The sequence below is a fragment of the Rhipicephalus microplus genome, chromosome 4 (assembly GCF_043290135.1).
Source record: "Rhipicephalus microplus isolate Deutch F79 chromosome 4, USDA_Rmic, whole genome shotgun sequence".
Classification (NCBI taxonomy): Eukaryota; Metazoa; Arthropoda; class Arachnida; order Ixodida; family Ixodidae; genus Rhipicephalus; species Rhipicephalus microplus.
Genome location: NC_134703.1, coordinates 17,227,423 through 17,249,438, shown reverse-complemented (window position 1 = coordinate 17,249,438; position 22,016 = coordinate 17,227,423). Strand labels below are relative to the sequence as shown.

Sequence of the window (22,016 nt, the reverse complement as noted above, 5' to 3'; positions counted from 1 at the left end):
GAAAGGCGCGTCTGTACGCTCTCGTTGAAATGTACTTCTCTTGCAAATATGTAAATTAAACGCATCTTCTACTTGTACGTGAGGCGCGTCGCAAGAGTCGTCCTTCGCCGGATCCTGGGTGGCAGCCTCAACCCCTCCCCGGGCATATCAACTGGTTGGCAGCGGCGGGATCGGTTCGTGTTCTTTCCTGGTACCGATGCTGGTGAGTGCTCACTTTCCGTAGAGATTCTGCCAGGTGTTTTGGATAGATGGTGATGTTTATCCAAAAGGGTAGATTAGTTGCTGCTATGTGAAGGATTGGGTTTATTAGAGGTACCTTAAGGGCAGTTTGAGCAACGGAAGTCTGCACGGGGTGACCATGGACTTGAACAAATTGAGGAAACCGGATTTAGTGCTGTTGTGCCAGGAGCCGGGGGATTGAGGTGGCGACTATACATAGAAAGCCACTTTTAATACAGGCGGTTAAGGATTCCGGCGCGGATGCGGAGAAGCTCGCCGAGTGCTGGGAGCTAATTCAGGAGAGGATGAAAAGGGCACAAGAAGTCGAAGAGCGAGAGCGCCTTATGTTTGAAAGAGAAACCGTCAGGCGCAAAGAAGAAGCGGAAAGCCAAGAAAGGGAGCTTGAGCGCTTGCGGCTTAAGCTTAAGATTGCAGAGGCAAAAGGCGCTAGTGATCTGGGAACAGAAAATGCAGAGATTCAGGCAGGCGCACGAGTGAGCATGAGGGACCTCTTGCAGCCTTACAAAATGAGCGAGGACCTAGCGTTGTTCCTTGTAAATTTCGAAAGAACTTGTGTGAGGATTGGGTTTGATCGTGCCACGTGGCCTGAAAAGCTACTAATGGTATTGCCCTGCGAAGCAGCGGACACGCTTGCGCGTTTGCCAGCAACAGACGCGGATGACTATAACAAAGTGAAGGCTGCCCTCCTAAAGAAATTCCGGCTTTCAGCAGAAGCGTTTCGCCACCGGTTTGGGGACGCACAAAAGAAAACGAGCGAGACATTCAGGAATTCGCATTCAACATGAAGGCCGATTTAGTGGAGTGGCTGAGGGGAGAAGGTGTCTACGAGGATCGGAATAAGCTGGTGGACTTCATCTGCCTTGAGCAATTTTGCGGGTGCTTGAATGAGGAAATGCGGCTGTGGATTCAAGATGGACCTGGTGAGAGGAACATGAAACGCGCGGCTGAGCTAGCTGATGAGTACACCGTCCGTCGCCAGTCAGAAAAAGCACGCGTTCGTCCATTCAGCAAACGGCCGCTCAAAGATTGCCCTGTGCGTAAGGGCGCCAGCTCTGCAATGATTGCGTCCGAGATCGAAGCAAAGGAAAACTCGGGGAAGGAAAAGATTTTTGAGGTGAAAAGGCCACTTTTGTGTTTCCGGTGCCAAGAGCCAGGACACATAGCGGCTGGCTGTCGAAAACCGAAGGTAGTGTTTTCTTTTACGGGCTCAGTGACGGGCTCGGCGACGGGCTCGGCGACGGGCTCAGTGACGGACGGTGCCCTGGCGAACCCCAAACTTGCCGCCTCGCACCATAAGCTCGCTCCGGTCCGACGCAAGAATCGGAAGCGCCTCCACAGGCAGAGCAAAGCTGAGCGCGGCCCACAAGCACCGGTATCGATTAGTGCATCGAAGTCGTCGATGACTCAAGACACCCAGGCAGACGAGAAGGTAGTGGAGGGCGGGGTCCAAAAAGGCGACGTCCCAAGCGCCGCAGGATCCAAGGCCACAGCAGATGGTCCCGCTAAGCCAGGCGACCTGGAACTTGCCCACGCAGCAACTTCCGAGAACCCCAAGGCTACAGCCTTTACATCTCTACCTGGGTCATCCGAACATCCTGCTTCATCTTCAAGCGATACTGCTGCGCCAAGAGCCTCTGCTAACAAGGGCAAGAGGGGTACGCAATCGCTGAATGCCTTGATCGCATTGCTCGACGTTCGTGCCGAGACACCCTCTTGTAAGGAAGAAAAGGCCGACCTGGATCTGTGGGGCATTGTGAAGGTGCTGCTGGTACTGTTTGTCATAATTGTCGTCCTGGGATTCATAGTTTTCTGCGAGCCCATGGAAATGCGCAGCGCGTGAGGTTTTGTACCACGAAAGGCTGCGAGGAACACAAGCGTCGCATCGACGGTCAGCTGGACAAAAGTGTGGATCCTTGCGACGATTTCGGCGCTCACGTTTGCGGAGGCTGGGCATCTCGCAAAGAGTTCCTGTTGTCACGCTCCCAGATGACCGATATGCACTTGGCCTGGCTATACAAGCTCCCAACGACACTGGAGGTGGGCGTGGCACGTTTGCCCGTCGGCATGAAAGTCGACGCGATGTGCAAGAGCTGCATGACGCCAGGAAAGTCCCAAGCGATTCACGGCAGCAAGTGCTACTATTTAGCCTTGTGTGTGGGTGTGCGGTGGATCGTGGCGACGCCGAGATGAGCTTGTTGGGCGATCTGCTTTGTGCTGTGCTGTGCAGGGGTGTGCTGTGCTGTGTGGTGTGCGTGTGTGGGTGGTGGTTGACAGTCAGTGAGACGCCCGAGAGGAAGCACAACGGCCACTTCAGGGAGCAGCGCCACTGCAGCCCTTCCGTGACCTCTTCGGGTGGCGGAGGGGCTGTTATGACCGGCAAAGCAAGGAGGTGGCTTGCAAGGGACGCTCATCGGCGTAACGGTCAAACGCTGTCCGCGTCCTGCAGGAACGCGGGAGGCGTCTGTGTACGCCGCAGGAAACGCACATCAGCGTCGCTGGGAAACACAGCCTGCGTCTGAGAAGATGCACGTGCACGGACGAGGGGTATAAAAAGCGCGTCGCGTGTGCGGTGGGAGCTCTCTCTCTGGACTTCGCTGGCCCGCTCGTCTCGAGTGCACTCTGGGCCCTTGTGATGGAAAGGCGCGTCTGTACGCTCTCGTTGCAATGTACTTCTCTTGCAAATATATAAATTAAACGCATCTTCTACTTGTCCGTGAGACGCATCGCAAGAGTCGTCCTTCGCCGGATCCTGGGTGGCAGCCTCAACCCCTCCCCGGGCATATCACCACATATACATGAACTGTTTTTCCGAGGAATGCCTATCTTCTGTAGAGTGGGCCTCGATACTGTTCATGAATGCCAACCGTTTGACTCGCCTAATATAAAGTGACCCTGAACCCGCTAACGGGGAGGCAGTCGCAGGGCAGATTGCAAGGGTTCACGTATAGGTTAATGGAAACGTTACGCGAAAGCACGCTCACTTTAAATGTAGGTCCTTTTAGTGCTCTAACACATTGGTTGGGGTCCAAAGGCCGAGCTCAAGCCAACAGTTTATGACACGAACAAAATATATTATTAGTTAGGGCAGTACAAACATCACGCAAACTTGCACACTAGGCAGGTATCAATTGCTACTCACAAAGTCATTAAAATGGTATTCGAAACAACAGGAACAAACTTACCGTGCTACAAATTCAATATTATATCACAAACTGTAAAATAATACTTAGAGGCCTTGAATATTCACCTCATGTGTGTACTCCACAGTTATTCGAACGGTTATTAAATATTTTTTTCAAGAAATTGCTGAAACCAATTACAGCGCTGAGCGTCGTGTCGGCGACACTATTTTAAACAGTACTCCCATGGCGTCATCACTCTATTCTTCAAGATTGCCTGACCGCACTACTCGACTCCAAGTTCGCAACCCCTTCCTACCCTTTGCCAGGAGAAGGTAACCTGCTGCTGGAAAACTACTTTTAAAGAAATACTGCATGTTTGTTTGGCTACGCAGTTTCTTTATCTTTTACATTTAGTTCCGGGGATGTCAAGCCATTATATGCTCTTTCCTGTTCATGAAAACGCATGTTGCCAGTTTGAAACTTAGTGGATCTTCTAATACTGGCACTGAAATACGCTTAATGAACTTGGTGCTTTGAGAAATTGTTTGAGAGGGTTCGTCATTGGAGACAACGTTTTGAGAAGTTGATTTTTCTCGTCAAGGCATTGCTGCTGCCCGGACGAAGACAAATTACTGAAAAATTGGCTCCAGAGGTATTTCTTGTTGAACGATTTCTCATCTCGTCAAACCTTCCTTTTCCCTTGAAGTTTTGTCTTGTTTGGTACTCAAGTTCTGTAAGAAAATTATGCACGTCGTCATAACAGGATTAATTGTGTCAACTACCCCGTGGCCTGCTGAGGATTGTTAATATTTTTCGCATTGATTTGTATATTCTGGGTGCGATGTTCACTCACAATGGCCTTGTTAATTAAAGTGGTGTACAAATTAGCGCTTCCACGTCACGTGCATAATTCTCTTCCTTAGTACCAAAGGCGCGATTAAGAAAAAAAATATTTTTACTTGTGTTGATTGACTTTTGTCTTATCTAGAAATCGGTCAGCTTTAGTTTGTCCACTTCGCTACACACAATCAAAATGCAACAATTGTTAGCTAAATTTATTTACCGGCCGGATTGCCCGAGCGACCAGCGGACCTGCAAGAAAACACGAACGCATTCCATTTGCACGCTAAGAGGGAAAAGGGGGGGCTTCCATGAAAACCCTTCTGCGTTCGTTTTCATACCATTTTCCACTATTTTCTGACGTCTCCAGTGTCGTCACGAAAGAAATTCTTTGTTGGTTAATAATTATTTCTAGTTGTATACCCGGCAGACGCCACTGGTGGAAGCTGCGCGGCCACAATGTGTCGTCATACCAGAACCCGTTCAGCGGGAGTTTCCGCTCCATCGTTTCGGCAGCTAGCGATGGACCATTGACCGTTGTTTAATGGGAGCTCTATCAATTTAAATAGAGATTTTGTTAAGCCGAAATAAATGAACAAAAGACTGTATGAACAGTCTCAAAGTATTTTTTTGATATTAGGATTAAAACTACAGGTAGCAAACCCATATTTGTCGACTTACCTCTCGCGCAGGCAATCACTTGCGCATTGATAGAACTTCCCCTGCTTAAGAGAGTTCACATGAAGATGACGAAGGTAAGACTTGCGATCGAAATGAAAGGCACCTAACACGCCATGTGGGCTGTGTACTAATAGGATCAAGCCAGAGTGAGGCCGAGTTTTATCGGTCTTTTTTTAGGTCCAACATCAGATATCGATCAAACGTGGCCCGTTCGCCGTGGATTATTCTTCTGCATGAGGAATTTCCGCCAACGTTGCGGACGCGGCATCTGGCTCTTCGGGCTGACTTCTCGTGCACTCGAGGCGGAATCGCGTATGATCGGGCAAATCTGTTCTGACAGGCTAAGCGGCTGTCAGCTCACGTGAAAGCCAAACGTCATTTCCTGGCTATCGACCAATATAACAAATTGCAGCAGAGACACGTCGGCGGTAAAGACGTGAGTGAACACGATGTAGAAAGACGGCCCTTCCAACCAGCCCTACTCATCTCTAACGCAGGTGCCAACCCAACCTCCTTACTTCTTGTGTGTTATTTTTAGGTGCAAGTTCAACTTAGTTTTGTTCTTCGAATTGCTCATGTTTTTTTCCGTGTGGCGTATATGCTCAAATGAAAGCTTGCTTTGGTTTTCTTCATTACTACTTGATCTTATTGTGGTCAGAACTATTAGACAGACAGACGGACGGACGGATGGACGGACGGACGGACGTACATTTATTTGAAAACTCAGGTTCGTGAAAAAGCAATACTGCTCTTTCTGTATTTAGAAATGTCGCACTTGATGCCGGGGAAGCAAAAAAGTATGAGAGTGAAAATCAACCGGAAGATTAACCGGAAGAGGTGCTCCTAATTTACTGTTTGTACGTATTAAAATGGTAAGAGGAGAAAAATATAGAATTCCCCGGGATGATATGAATATGAACGCTGGTTAAATAAATAAGTCAAAAGTAAAAATGGAGGGGGCAGAAGCTAGGGTGTAGTGCCAGTGAGTATGTCCACCAATTATTCGAAAGCAAGCATGATTCCTTTCTCGCGAAAGACGTTGGGTAGTAGAGTCCAGTAAGACCCAATGCTTCTTACGTGCAAACTCGCCGCAGCAACTTCGCAAGCATCAAGGTAAATGCATTTACACGTTATTGCGAAATTGTATGGCGTTGGAGTAGTGTCCTGGTTTGGCTGTATGTATCTGACCGCGAGCACGTTGCCTAAAGTGCACTGTTTAGTTCATCTAACGGGCATACTGGCAAACGCTTTTCAGCAAAGCGCTTTCTTGGGCATGGTTGTTTCTAGCTTAGTAATGGAGCTACAGCCCCTACTCGAGTCTGGCGCTTTGTATGTATTCAGAGGTAGTTCCCAATGCCCCCCCCCCCCCCCCCCCCGCGGTGGTCTGGTGGTTAAGATACTCGGCTGCGGACGCGCAGGTCACTGGATCAAATCCCGGCTGAAAAGGCGGGAACGCTGTAGGCCCATGTGGTCAGACTTGCGTGCACGTTGAAAGACCCCAGATTGTCGAAATTTCCGGAGCCCTCAACTACGGCGTCTCTCATAATCATACGGTGGTTTTGCGACGTTAAATCTTGCATATAAAATTATCGGAGGTAGTTACCAAGATGAAGTACCGCTCGAATAGAAGCCGGAATACTAAGCATAGGTGCTGGAAACCCTTGAAGAAAGCTATTGCCTCAAAACACCATCATTGTTTTTGTCTTTCAAATAATCACTTCTGTGGGTAACGAAAATTGCCAGGCGTTACGCTTTTGTAACATAAGAAGGCTAAAACTGGGCTGCATTTCCGTACAAGTGAGCCGCAATGAAAAACTACATTGCTTTGCAAATAAATCTGCATATTTAACGCCTCGTGAGACCAGTTTTGTCTATATAAATTACTTAAGGTTGCGCAAACTTTATTAAACTATCCACTATGCGTCGGTAATAGACAAATTTATGCAACCCGATGGGGGGGGGGGGGCAGAAATGCTGTAGGCCCGTGTGCTCAGATTTGGGTGCACGTTAAAGAACCCCAGGTGGTCGAAATTTCCGAAGCCCTCCACTACTGCGTCTCTCATAATAATATGGTGGTTTTGGGACGTTAAACCCCACATATAAATCAATCATCGAATTTATGCAACTGTAGACTTATGCAACTGTAGAAATCATGATCACTATGGTGATGCCTGAGCCTTTTATAAGAAAGAGGCAAGCTTTACACCACTCACTTTGTTGATTATTTCATGTGATGGGGAGCTTTACGGAATTCTGCGTGTCCTCGTGACAATATTACGTCTGTTAACGAGACTATTTGCCTGATGTTATTCCTTGACTGGATCTTTTACCAAAGCTAAGTTGAGTGCTTCAGGCAGTTAGTCTTTTTTTTATGGTACAAGAACTCGCTAGCGTACACATGTAAAAGAAAACCTTAATCGTTGGCTTGTCACGGGTGTTTTTCAAAGTTACGCCTAAAGGCAATGTTTCGTCTAAATCAAAACGCACACGCTGAAACACAGTCTCTCTCACTCATGCAGACACGCTCATGAAAGTTACCCTACAATGAAGAATTAAATCAGTTTAGATAGACGAATTTTGCTTCGAACTTCTTAATAAAGTTAACTTTCACCATTGTTGAAGGCATGAACAGCTGGGTTGTCTTGCAGCGATCGGCCATTGTACTGGCTGGTACGAATTTCCTGCGTCTTCTGAATTGTCGTAGCCTCTGTTACAAACACTTGAGTTGGTTTGGGTGGCTTCTGCACCAGCCCAGCCATGAGGTCTTACTTTATTCCTCGCATGAGCACACAGACCTTCTTCTCTTCGGTCATGTCAAATTCAGAGTGTCAAAACAGACGAAGCATCTCTTCTTCAAAGATTGCGACGCTTTCGCTCGGAAGCTGCGCTCGTGTTTCCAGCGAAGCAGCGGCTTTTACTTTATGGACGACGCTTGCAAACGCAGCAAGAAAGATGGTCTGAAAGATGCCCCATGTTGTCATGGTATATTCCCTGTTCTCGAAAGTGGTCCTTGCTGCGTCCTTGAAGTATAAATAGACATGACGCTTCTTGTCTTCGGAGCTCCCGTGGCTAAATGACGAGACCCTTCCGAATATCTCCCGCCAGGTCGAGGGATCTTGACTTGGCGGTCCACATAAGATCGGCGACTCTCTGGGGGGCTGAATCACGATCGCGGGCTATGGTGCAGCGCCTGTCATTGCTGCCGCAGTCGAGATCATGACAGTGGTTTTTTTGCTGTTGTCGTGTAGAAGCCCGTACTTCGGCGATAGACTTTCTGCTGGCGGCTTGCTCACTGCGAAGCGTTAGTGTCGATGTCGCTTTGATGGTATAGGCTCGGCTCACGACTGGTTGGCGAATTTTGGTACATGGTTTGGGAAGCACCTCCACCAGATGTCACGGGTTCGTGACGCTGACGAATGGAGCATACTGTAGGTCGAAGATCGAACCGTTTATTCGGTCGAACCAGTGTCTTGTCAACAAAAAGTCAGGATACAGCGATACACACAGCACTGATAGCAGTGAACAGAGTGTCAGACGTCAATCTACTGACAAGCGGTGAAGCACGTCGACATTTATATACGTGCTGTCTAGTATTCTAGCGTTATCACTAGCAACCAGGTATTTCACAGAATAATCTGTAATGTTCGCGAAGTGCGCGTAATTTTTATAAAATATTCTACTACGGTCCTGAAGCTCCTCGAACACTGCAGGCGTGGTTTGCGCAGACAACTACTGAGTGTGTGAGAGGGCGATAACGAAACTTGAATAACGAATGTGGCATTATATTATTTGATAGAAGAGAAAAATCAATGTCAATGTTTCACTTCGAAAATTTGCGCAGAAATCTGCGCACGTGACGTCACAGATTTCCAAGCGCCCTTTTTCGTATTTTGGTGACATTGGCTCAAGTAAGTTTCTGAAAAGTTGGTATGATAAGTCTCTGGCCCCCTCAGGGGACGACAAATTTCGCTTGTATTCATTATGAATTACAAAATCTCTTATAGACACCACCAAATCTATCACGTCAGGGTGATTAGCCCTGCAACTTCAGGGCGGCGTCGCCACCTTGTTTTCTTTTTTTTTTTGCGGATTTTCGTGTTTACAAAAAAAACTCACTTCAGCAATTGTGATTTTAGTATTGTGAAACAGCAATTTAGCAATACAAAAAAACGCTTTTTGATTTAATAACCCTTGAAAGGCTCTTCAGAAAGTTTTTGACGTAAGCTTTGTGTCGCTATACGTAATGTATCAAGAGGGGAGTTTTGAGTCCGCGTTTCTTTTTTTTTGGCACTACTTTAAATAAAAGCTGAGGATAATGAAGCCAAATACGGTATGTAGGGCTTCAATTGTACTGTTAAGTGTGAAGTATTATTGTGATAGAAGTGAATAAAGATGAGTGTACGTGAAAACAATCAGAACCTGCAATCTTAAAATCACGTGCCCCCCGTTGAGTACAACAGCCACGGCGGCTGTTGCACTCAAAATTATTGTAATGCCAATTTCATCAGTGGTTCATTCGTACTGCATAGAACTTTCATATGCGTAGCATAACACGCTGACATTTGTCTGTAAAAAAAGTTCTTATAACCGGATATATATTTTCTAGGAGCATAAAGAACTGTGCAGGTTCCATCGACATTACTTTTAGGCCGGGGAAGAGAATGCCAAAGACGTTCGTGAGTGGATGATCCACAGAAGTTTTCGCCAGGGCTGTACTCTCACACTCAATATTGCATGCGTGTACGACGCACGTTGCTGTGGAACTCCACCGCCAGAACTGAGTACGCAAAGGCATTCCTGCGGCTCTGTACAGTATAGAGCCAGCCTAGAAGATGCAGGCCTCTGTGAATTCCATACAAGTCAGCGTTTCCGTCTTCCAGCGAAAAAGAAAGTGAATGCTGCTTGGCTGGCTGCGTCTGCGTGAGGATTCCTCGCAAGCGGTGGTAGTGTGTCGAGCGTCTTTCAGCCAGGTTATGTACACGCACAGTTGTTGTTCGGGAAGTTGTAGAGTGGCTGGTATACGAGCAGAAAACACTTTCTTGGCAACTATATTCCGGAATTGTTTCTCTATTCTTTTTCATTCATATAATCGAGAATCACTCAGTCAACAAGAAGTTCTCTTTCTAAGCTTAATTAAGGTCCACAACACCAACACAGGCTGTGGTGACCACCTTCTGACAACGGGAAAATGTTTGCGCACTTAGACGTAGCTTCATATTTAAAAAAAAAAACCTGAAGTGCTACTTTTAATAAGTCAGTGTTGTTAGTTAGCGCTTATGTGTGGTCTCCCTGTCCCGCATTCGTCATTTTGGTGCCGCGCGTTACTTCATAAGCAAGAGCACTGGTTGCGCGAAAAGTTCCTCCAGCTATTTTTAAGGAGCACTTTTGCTTTCATCTTTTGTTTGGTTACTCTATTCGATGAGTGGGGAACTCCAACGCATATCGTGAACTTTTGAAATGTACTCCTTGAGCATAATTTTAATGCCCTTTTATGAATTCATACTTAATTATTGACACAACTGCTGGTCTATCAAAACATACCTTGTTTTCAGACCTAAAATCAGAACAATTAATCATTTGCTGTTTACTCTTCGTAACTTTTCTATAACGCGAAGCAAAAAAAAAAAACATTTACAGCTATGCTTAAAGATTTTGTAATGAAAGATGTCTTATATAGCTGTAAATTCACGCCGTAGTGCCGAAAGATCTTCGCCTTCCATATAGGCTGTCGTGTTGCTACTTTTGACCGCACGATGAACTCCGGTATAGAGGTGGCTAGAACAAAAGTTTCCGTTCAAGCTCATTTCTCTTCTTCCTGTGACATTCTAATTTTTTGATTTCGCATTCATTGCTTCACCTCGAGGCAATACTTTTTTTTTCTAGCTGAACTAAATTGCTTCTCGCCTTTTCCTTTGAGAAATTCCGAACCTAGTGCAAGAAAGATTGCATTAACACGAAAAAGGACGATGTTAGTGCAAAAATAACCCGCTTTTCCACGGCCTTTTTGTTTCATTCTTTAAAATTTTTACTGGGCTCTGCCGTTCTAGTGAGCTTGTTTTTTCGACTGTGTGTGTGTGCGTGCAGGGGAGAGGGGGGCGTGCGTGCGTACGTGTCATATGAGAATTACATCAACTGACGTTTTTTTGACTTTTACATTATACTGAAGGATCAATCAGACGAACAACTTTTATTCCTTGAATACTTCAGTTATGAAAGCGCCCAAGAAAAAAATTCTTGTTTTTTTTTCATTTCTCAGCTTTTTATAGCAACTATTACACAATTTCGCAGTTATATTCTTATAAAGAAACTTATATTTGCTGATATTTACGATGTTACACGTGGCGACAATGGCTGGCACACTGGCGGGCTGGGACGAGTCTCTATTCACTCTGTAGTCTTTTCTTCAAGGGAAAGGCCCTCTACCACTTTATGCCCCAATCGCACTACTGCCTTGTGGCAAAATTATCGAAAATGCAAATTTAAAGTACACTTCGCGGTCTGTCGTCAATTCGTGACATTCTACAGTAAACAGTAAAACGTTTTACGTGCTCCTTGGACATTTACTTGCGAGAACCAGTCTCGCAGTTTAACACTCCGGTATGACTATATGTTCACCTGACTTTCAGACAACACCATTTTTCTATTGGCTAGCGCCACCTTTTCTGTGATTGAGTTGCAGAGATCAGTTGACATCTATAATGTTAGCACATTTGTCATTTTGCAAGAATGCGCTTTTTATTGAGTTGCTGAATACTACGTTCAGTTAGATTACAGATTTCCAACACGATATTAAAACCTTTGTTTCACTGCAAGCGGGGTATGGGCACTTCACGTCGTTACACACAGGGACCCCCTTTCTTTCTATTCTCAAGCTAAGAAAACATTCGATGATTTTCAGTGCCAAGAACATGGTATGACCATGAGGTCTCATAGTTCGTTGCTAGGGCATTGAACTGATTATAACCACCTGAGCTTTGTCACGTGCCCCTATATATCAGTACCTGTGAGTCACGTTTCACCCTGAAGACCTGACCACATGCACCTTTTTGCAGCGCGCCAGCGTGTGTAGTTTGACATGGTGCCATGCCCTCACCCTATTCAGAGAGGGTGCATAGGGTCGCGAATCTATGCCTCTGCTCTCCCCGTAGAGAGAGGGCTTGGCGCCGCGTCAAAATTCCACGCGCTCACGCGCTGCAAAAAGGTATGTTTGGTCAGGCCTTAACAGAAATGCGGCTGCAGAGCCGGGTTATAGAAAGCAAGTTCTGGACGTTAGGTAGAACGCTACGAGAAGGGCATTATCTTGCTCTTTTATTTGTATTACAATTGGAAGCGCCTAAAGACGGTGTACTTGTCATCCATTTTCGTTAGGTGCTCCCTTAAAGGTGCTGGGTTGTCACTGATGGATGAGTTCACGTTCGCAAATCACTGTTCCCCTTTCCTGCCCTCTTTTCTATTTTGGGTCAACGCGCGTCATTCAACTTCTCTTCCTTCGTCGTTACTCACCTGCTGTCCATGCAGTGGTCACCCTCGTCTTTTTTTTTCTTTTTTGCGCCATACTAAAGAGTATACTTGTTCATAACCAGCATTCCTATAACCGGCGTACTTACCGACGCTTCAAAGGAGCGTCAAGGTGGAGATGGATGCGAGTTCATATTGCGGATTTGCAAAGTTCTCCTGCCATGACACCAGCAGGGCCGCTTTTTCTGGTATCTTTTATCTAACACTGAACTGCCTGAACATGCTGAAATATACGGTGACAGGTAAACTATCTGACTAAACTACCGGCTACGTGTTTCCTATATGCTTAGAGTAAGATGGCTATACGCTATTTGAAGTGTTTATTTTCGTTGAATTAATTTCGAGCTTGACATTGTTGGCACAATGAATAAAATTTTTGGCGCAGCTTGAGAACATATTACTGTTTAGTGGAATGCCAGATTTTTTATATTATTTTTTATCTCTTTTGGTACGTTGGAGGCTTAAATGTTATGCTGAATTTGTCAAAGCGCAAGTTGAATGTCAGAGATTGTCTCGTGGCAACATGTAGAAACATAAGCCTAATTATAGCTCAGATATTATAAACGCACCAGCTTTCTATATAAAAGTTTCTGTGAGCCTGTGTCGCTTCTGAGGTTTCGTTATGTATTCAGAAAACATAGCTCCAAAATTGTTCCCCGCAATAACCAATAGCTTCCACCGAATGGCGATAACACTTATAAAGTGTCCTTAATAATAGCTTCTATTATATTAGAAATGCAGGCATGCCACTTATATTAGGTACAAATATCAGGTTGCACTACTTCTTGCACATGCGCAGGGCATGACTTTCAAAGGGGGCAGCTTTAAAACACAGTCTTTGCGCAATTCACATGTTCTGACACCTTGTGCAATTATACGACTTTGCCACTCAATATTACGTGCGCTAAGAAGATTTCTCTCACCACTCGGAATGCTTTTAGCGGTTTTCTCTCTTTTCTTCCGGAACATTTTCAAGCACTAAAGTGGCTCCATGTTGAAAAACCTGCTTTCAATTTAAAAAGCTTGGGTTTGGTTCTCACTTGGCCCATCAATTTTCTTTGGGGCGATGCACCATAGGGTGTCCTAAGACAAGTCTAACACCAGCCCAGTTATAGCTCAGATTCTATGAAGGAACCAGCTTTCTACCTATCACTTCGTATTGGCATGTGTCGCTGTAACATGAAAGCTATCTTTTGCTTGTGTCGTCTGCCCCTGGCGTGATGGTTCATTTGCTTGGCGCAAGAGAAGGCGCCCACGCCTCTGCACTCGCCATGCGGCGAGAGAGCGAACGGCACGCATGAACTATAGAAACGCTCAATCTACGATGAGCACGAAACTACCATACCGTGAGAAATAACACCGTCGCCGCCAGCGTTTGCTAGCGAGTTTCGTGAAACAGGGAAGTTCGTTGCATTAGTAACAGGTGATCAAGTAAGTTCAACAACATCAAATAGCAAAATGACTATAGTGGAACGTAAAAACAAGAGAGCATATCCACAATGTAACTTACAGCACTGTGATACCATGACAAAGTGCAGAAGATTGAAGGAAACAAAGTAAAAATGGAACACAAAATGTCACTAAGATTGAACGGAATTGTACATTATTTGGGAAGAAAGCAATAATTTTTCCCCTGCCACTAACTTTTGAAACAACAGTAGAGGAAATTCAATATTCCCATTTCTCCGCCCAAAAAATCAGGTTTGCCAGCTTCTTTTGCAGGGTTCATCACCTTGCGGGTCTATCTGTTCGGTAAGGGACCGAAACATGATCATTCTAATCTCCTGTAACGCTGGGTTTTTATTTGGGGGGAAATTGAGCGTTTACCCGAGTTTATTGCTTTTCCTAAGTTCCAATACTTCAAAATTCAGCGTTTACCCGAGTTTATTGCTTTTGTGTATTTCCAATACTACAAAATTCGGCATTTTATTTTGCATTGCCCTGCCACGGTGGTTTAGTGAATAAGGTGCTCGGTTGTTGACCCGCAGATCACGGGATCGAATCCCGGTTGCGGCAGCTGCATTTTCGCTGAAGGCAAAAATGCTGTAGACCCGTGTGCTCAAATTTGGGCGCACGTTAAAAACCCTAGGTCGTCGAAATGTTTGGAGCCCACCACTACGTCATCTCTCATAATCATATGGAAGTTTTGGGACGTTAAACACAGCATATAAATCAAGAAATTGTTTTATTTTGCATCGCACGTGGTCGCAATGTGATTTTACTGATAATTACTCCCCATGAAATTGCTTTCTATTACTGTTGATAACCCAGATGTTCAATTCTTTCCTTACTTTTTTTCTGATGAGCTGTTTATTTGCCTTGTTTATAAGGCTGTGCTTTACAATTGTCAAAGTCTACTATCGGGTCGCAAGAAGTAGTGAAGATGCCCCTTAGCTTTTCTCTTAACTTCCGTCAACTCCTTGGTCAATAAAAAAATGCAATGTTATTTTAATAATAATAATAATAATAATAATAATAATAATAATAATAATAATAATTGATGGTTGCCGAAAGTCGCACAAAAGTACCACTTTTGTGCGACTTTCCGCAACCATCAACGGGATATGCCGGGATAATTCGTGCCTTATTGTGTGCAAACCCGTGTCGTCAAGTAAAATTTCATCAGAAATGCCTCAATGCCCATTGCTTTACTCTACGTGACGATCACCACCAGAAGCAGCTGTACGCCGACTGCATGAGGGTAGCTAACCTGCATACGGAATTCCCTCTGAAGTGCAAAACTTCTAGATTGTGTGTACCTTCTCATCTTTCTGCAACCTCTTTTCTCCTCTTTATCCCTTCCCCAGTGCAGGGTAGCAAACCGGATGTGCGTCTGGTTAACCTCCCTGCCTTTCCTTGCATCTTTATCTCTCTCTCTCTCTAGAACTTCAATCATGTAAGAGAAATATTTTTTTCCACTGTTTCTCCGCAAAATAAATTGTTAGTCCTTGGTGGAGCTGTCTTAGATGATAGCCACTGCAAAATGCTAGCCTTAGGCCCAAAATACCGTTTTATACGGAACCTCAAAGCAACAAATGCGTTCACGTACTATTACTAGACTAGATCACGAAGAGCACTCGCAGCGTATTTCAAGCGGCATTGCTAGTATCATGGGAACTAATACGCATTTTAAACTCTGACCCTATCCGGCTTTTATTTTGTGCGCGAGAAACTCAGACCAGTGATTTCACCGCAGAAAGGGAATTTCATAAATATGCCAGACATTATTTTCTTGACAAAAACATCAGCACTCATGATAAAGGACATTAGGGCGTTAACACTCAAGCTACCGGTAGTTAGGCAACGTGCTCCTGACCTTATGTCAAAACATAACCTTAAGAGAATAGCTTGCAATGTCAAGATGGTCAAATCACATACCTTAGAATTATTTTTCTCATCGAAAACACATACGAACGACATCCTTTCTGAGCAATTGTTTAAGAAAGAGGCACCTGGCAAGCCGCTGTTTCTAGATATTTGCAGAACTGCTTATCATGTTTTCAGTTTTTCATACCTCTTTCGTATGCGTGTCACGCATAAGTGAAGTTCGTTTCAAAAAAGAATTGTGGTAGCTTTCAATATTTCAGCATTGATATTGAAGAACTTTATTACTTCTTGCCGCATGGGGGCTTGTTAAGGTTTGTTAATGAGTGTATTAATAAACAAGGGCACAAGACTGCTTTCACCGATAAATGTGGCATTTCGAAGGTGGCTTTTTTAGGAATTCTTTCTATGCATTGAAAGTGAATGCTGGAAGGTTGGAAGGAAGGCGTTCATGGGCAGAAATTAGGAATACGTATTGGTTCTAGGGTAGCTCCTGTTCTTCATGATTTATACCTTAGCAAGATTGTCCAACGTTTCGAAGGAACCTTGGGTAGTTCTATGACATAGGTATTTTGTTATGTGCATGATTATAGTGAGCGAAAAATTTTAATTGGATAAAGCAGGGCTGAACGTTACTAAAGAATTGCCTCGGAATAGGGTAAAACAATTTCTAGACAGTTATTTAACGTTCCAGAAGAACCATGTTTGCTGGAAACATTCTGCGAGATAACCAAAATCACTGTTGAATTTATCGTCGAAGCACTATAAGGTTGTAAAAACGAAATGTCCATGTCTTGCCTCAAGCAGACAATAACGAAATCATGTGCGCACAAAATGACAGAGAACTCTTGTGCGCAGATTCCGCGTTTTCTAAAGGGGCCCTGAAACACTTTTTCAAGTAACCGTGGAAATAATTCATTAAAAGACCGTATTGTCTTGCGAGTCTAATGCTGAAAAATTTTAAGAATCCATCCAATACGAGTGGAGATACAATGGATTGCACACGCTGCAATCGCATTTTCACTTCTCTCACCCTGAGAAAAGTGCTGGAAGCTAAGCAGGGAGGAATGACATGGGCAAATAAAATGTTTCACGTATGCCTCGTGACCTTGAGCACTTTGTCTTTTTTATATGCGAATGCATTTCATAGTCGGGCTATGTCAGGCGTCCGTCGGGATCTGTCTCCCACCCTATCCCATAGCTACAGCTGCGGGCGCGCGCGCTTATCCTCGCATTTGGCAACCGGAGCCCACACCTCCTTCACTTGAACGTGACTTGCCACTGCATCAATGCCGTGCGTGCGGAACGTGTTTGGGCTGCCAGCATTTGTGTAGCACTTGTGTTGATCAGACGCTGATATTATGGTTGTCAGGTACAATGACAGTTGCAGTGCCTCACCGCTCCTGATCGCCCGCCATTCGATCTCTCTCCTCCCTGCGCCCCACTTCCTCGTCCACTCGCGCCTCGCTCTAGACCGTTCCCTCGCTGGGTGCCTCTCAAGAACATCCTGAAGTGTGTGCTCAAGACGCCGCTGTGAAGCACCAACGCCGAGCCGAGAGCGCTGTTTATTGTGTTGACTTCATAGTATTTTGTAACCGTGCCCGCTAGCTATAAAGCTGGAAACAGCTGGAAACGCGTACCACGTTTCTCGCGACAGGAAAATGCGACGAATGGTGAACGGCACCATTGGCTGCACGGTGTAAGAAAAATAACATTATTTTCTAACGCTCGCTTCTCACGCGCGAAACGCCGTTGTGAACGCCAAGCAATGAATTCGCATTTCCTCATGATTTCCGACTCTTCACTCTACCGTGGAACTGAACGGACGTGTTTTTCTATCGCTCCTCCCAGTCCTTGGATGCTTCCATTGGTCTTTGTCCACGACACTCTCGTTGAACAGACCTACTTTGGAATTTCCGGTGAGAACTTTCACAGCCAAGCCTGTTCAAAGTGTTTCGAAACGTGGAAGTGCTCTCCTTAACAATTTTCTGGTGACCAAGCATGGCCGATACATCGGCATCTCCGTCACACCGCACTGACACCGCTGCAACTTTCGGTGCTTGGCCACGTTCGTGCGAATGCCGAGCGCGTTGCAGTGACATTCGGTGTGTGCCTGATCTACACTGCATAGGCATGGCTTCTCTGGTTTCTACCATCGAATAACCAGCAATTGATACTGCAGACTCCAACGAATATCCAGTAGATCCGGACGATGGTTCTTGGTTCACTGCTAGGTGCCGACGCAAGCCAGAGACCACAACGAATTCCGCACCCGAGCTCTTGCCTGCAAAAAATCAAGTGACCCTGTAGCCACCACCCCTACCTGTGCATGACTTGAAGATGGTTTCCCTACCACGAGGAGGCCTTCGCCAGGGTGAATAGGCACTTCACGTGGTGGCACGCGCCACCAGTATGGCTGCTGGGCTGCCAGGAGAAACAGTCAACAAGCTCTTTTTTTGCATCCCAGCGGAATGCACCGTAGCCATAACGAGTACACCAGACGAAACTATTGCTACAAGGTTGCAAGCCGTCACTGCAATAAATCTAGGATCGCAGAGATATGAAATGCAAGCTTATGTAGCCACTTCAGACAATTCTTGCGAGGGAGTCATCATCGGCCCCGAGAAGAATACTTCACCCACCGAACTACTCGACAACATCTACGTACCCGACGACAAAGTCTTGCACACCCGAATGATGGGATCTACAAACACGGCGTTGATAACTTTTGGAGGCCTTCAAGTTCCACGTTATGTCTACCACTACCGCGCGGTACACCGATGCAACATTCACCGACCTCGCAAATAAGTTTGCACAATGTGCCTTGCATTTAGACACCGGGCCGACGTATGTCCAACCCGACAAAAGGCCGATGCCAAGAATGTGGGTTGAGACACCAGCGCTGGAGCACAGCTGTACAACTCAATGCTTCCACTGCAAAGGTGACCACCCAGCTACGCACCCCAAATGACCTGAAAGGGAACAGAAATCTCTAAACAAGCGTTACGTCAAGAAGGCACTGGAGGCGAACGCCTTAGAACCACCACCTACATCACCACCCAAGGAACACCAGCTGAGGTCCCGAACGAGGCGCAGCCAATCCAAGAGCAGAGAGAAGTATCACGACAGGGCCTTAGAATCCTTAAACAACACGCCAGCAACCGCATCTAAAACCAGCACAACCACCCTGGGACTGATCCCCTAAAAGAACAGAGCCGCGGGTGTGGAGAGACTAGAATTACCACCAGCCAACAGCCAGTGCCCGCTGGACAGACGCCTTCGGCAAAGATGAGTTGGGCAGCGGCGCCTCCCAGCCTGAAATCTTTACCTAATTCATCTCATCCACCCTCATCACACAACCACCGCAACGTACCTCTCACTTAAAACGCACATGACTACAATAAGCAAGTGCTGCAAGAAGCCCTCACAACACAGAGGGACTCGCTCAAGGTTGAAGTAACCAGCATGATTACACAGGCAAATAATGATTTCTGTGCAGAACTTAGGGATATGTGAAAGGCCCATACCCAAGCACTTGTAACAGAGCTAAAGCAGCACATACAAGAAATCTCCGCATCATTTAGTACAGGGTCCTAAGACTCATTGCCCCTAGCTACAAACTCCAAAAGTCTGACCAAGTGACACCACCCATCACTTTTAACTCGGGACACAGACCAAAGAGAGCAAGATGGGCTCCCCTAGTCCTGCCTTCACCATGTGGCACTGGAACTGCAGGGGGTTTCGACGAAAGAGGAGCTCCTTGCAACAGTGCACTGCCACTTTCGCGCACTCTCCGGATATCGTGGCTCTGCAGGAGACGCACTGCTCACCTACTCTCTCGGGCTTCCATACATACACAGAGCAACAAACACCATCACTTGTCTCTATACTCGTATCCAAACACTTGGCAACTATAGAATACACACTGACGTCATCGATTCTGCGTGTGCTTGTTGAAAGTATTCCTCAGAAACGCAGTCAGCAAAGCAAGTTTATACTTAAAATCTACAGCTCCCCTAAATCTAAGAGGGATGACTTCGGGTACCTTACACGAGAAACCTGCAAGCTAGCGGAACAACTTGCAGTGGTTGGAGATTTCAACACCCCACACAGGTTATGGGGATACCTATCGGCCACACGTAAAGGTGACAAGTTAGAACGCCTCACCTGTCATCACAGATTTACACTGCTCACCGATCCGCAATAGCCAACCAGAATCGGAACCAGCGTAACCAGAGATACGTGCCTTGACCTATTCTTTGTAAGGGGAGTAAGCAATTATAACTGGTCATATCTACATGAAACGTAAGGTAGTGATCATTGCATCATTTTCACTACACTGCACATCTCCAACCCCCGTGCTCCAGAGCGGAAGGTCCGTCTCACTAATTGGGATACATTTAGAAAACAACGTGCTCAGACTGACAACAATGGAAAACCTTTAAGTGAATGGCTACAGTGCCTGCAAGCTGACCTTGATAAAGCAACCAAGAGTAAAGGCACAACAACCGCAATTCGAGATGTAGACAGGCACCTTCTGCACATTTGGGAAGCACGCTGAAGCCTCATAAAACGCTGGCGTAGGCAAAGACACAATCGCAAGCTTAAACTTCGCATTGCTCAGGTCACGTTGTAAGCCAAACAATACGCCACAGAGCGCACGATGAACAATTGGCACAACTTTTGTAAGTCACTTGATGGAACGCTGAGCACTGCGCGCCCGTGGGCCATACTAAGGGCCCTTGTTGACCCAAAAAGTACCACGTCCTACAGGAGCAGTACCATTCAAACACATCTTCGCAAGCAGGATGGGGACGACAACGGCATCTTTCAAAGCTTCAAGAAAAGTACATCGCTGCAGGCCCTCGGCCAAAATATAAAAACTACCCATATACAGAGTCAACCCCGCTCGATGCTGATATCACTGTGCAGGAAGTTCGAGCTGCCCTTCTGAATATCAAGCGCGACACAGCACCAAGGAAAGACAACGTCCAATACTCTCTCATACGAAACCTCAACGATGAAGCTCTAGAACAGCCAACAAATTTTTACAACACTCACTGGGAATCCGGAACCTTACCCCAGGAATGAAGACACGCAAAAATAACACTAATTCTTAAGCCCAGCAAACCCCTAGAGCTTGGAAACCTGCTACAAATCTCGTTGACGTCTTGCCTCGGTGAAATGATGGAGCACGTCGTCCTCCAAAGACTGCAACCATATCTTGAAGCCCACGGGTTTTTTCCGGACACACTGTTTGGGTACCGGGCCCGTCTTTCCACGCAAGACGTACTTCTCCAACTAAAAGAGAAAGTAATGGACACGCTCAGTTCTACGCAAACTAGAGCTCTGCTTGCCTTGGACATCTGCGATGCGTTTGACAACGTCTTGCATGACCTAATACTGGAGAATCTCGCGTCGACACGTTGTGGACGACAAGTTTACGACTATGTGAAATCATTCCTAACAAACGGGACGGAAACCATAAGACTAGGCTCTCTTCGCATTGACATCATCTAGCTCGTGGGTAAAGACACGCCACAAGGATCGGTGTTATCCCCGACGCTTTTCAACATCGTCATGGCTAAATTACCACCTCTACTCGCCACCAGTCCAAGTCTGCGACATGCTTTATACGTGGGCGACGTCACGAAATGGGTGACCAAAGGCTCAGACGGACAAATACAAGATGCCCTCCAAGAAGCAGTAGAGTTCAAGCATACGCACGAGCAGGTGGTCTAACGTGCTCTGCAAATAAGTCGGAACTTCTACTCATTCGTCGTCCCCAGCGAAAGCCCGACAACAGCCCGCAAATCATAGTCACTTTAGAGGACAGACCTTGTAATTCCTTGCGTACAGAAACACTGCATCCTTGGTCTTCATATACAAGCTGATCTCAAGGCAATGCACACCACGAAAATATTAGAACAGCATGCTTCTCAAATCACGCATATGACCCGCCCTTCACCAACCTAAGGCACGGACTTCAGTAGCAAGACATTTTACGTATAGTTAATTCCTGCATAGTAAGCCGCATCACCTACCAGGTCCCTTATCAAACTCGAACGCTTGCACAAGAGAGAAGACTGGACATTCGCCTCCGTAGAGCGGCCCCGCCGTGGTGGTCTAGTGGCTAAGGTACTCGGCTGCTGACCCACAGGTCGCGGGATCAAATCCCGGCTGCGGCGGCTGCATTTCCGATGGAGGCGGAAATGTTGTAGGCCCGTGTGCTCAGATTTGGGTGCACGTTTCCGGAGCCCTCCACTACGGCGCCTCTATAATCACATGCTG

At 46.1% G+C, this 22,016-nt stretch overlaps 1 long non-coding RNA gene across 1 annotated transcript in view; it reads left to right on the top strand.

Moving 5' to 3' along the window:
* The window catches only part of LOC142814181 (uncharacterized), a 103,424-nt gene that overhangs the window by 65,211 nt on the left and 16,197 nt on the right, over positions 1-22,016 (top strand). The window lies entirely within an intron of this gene.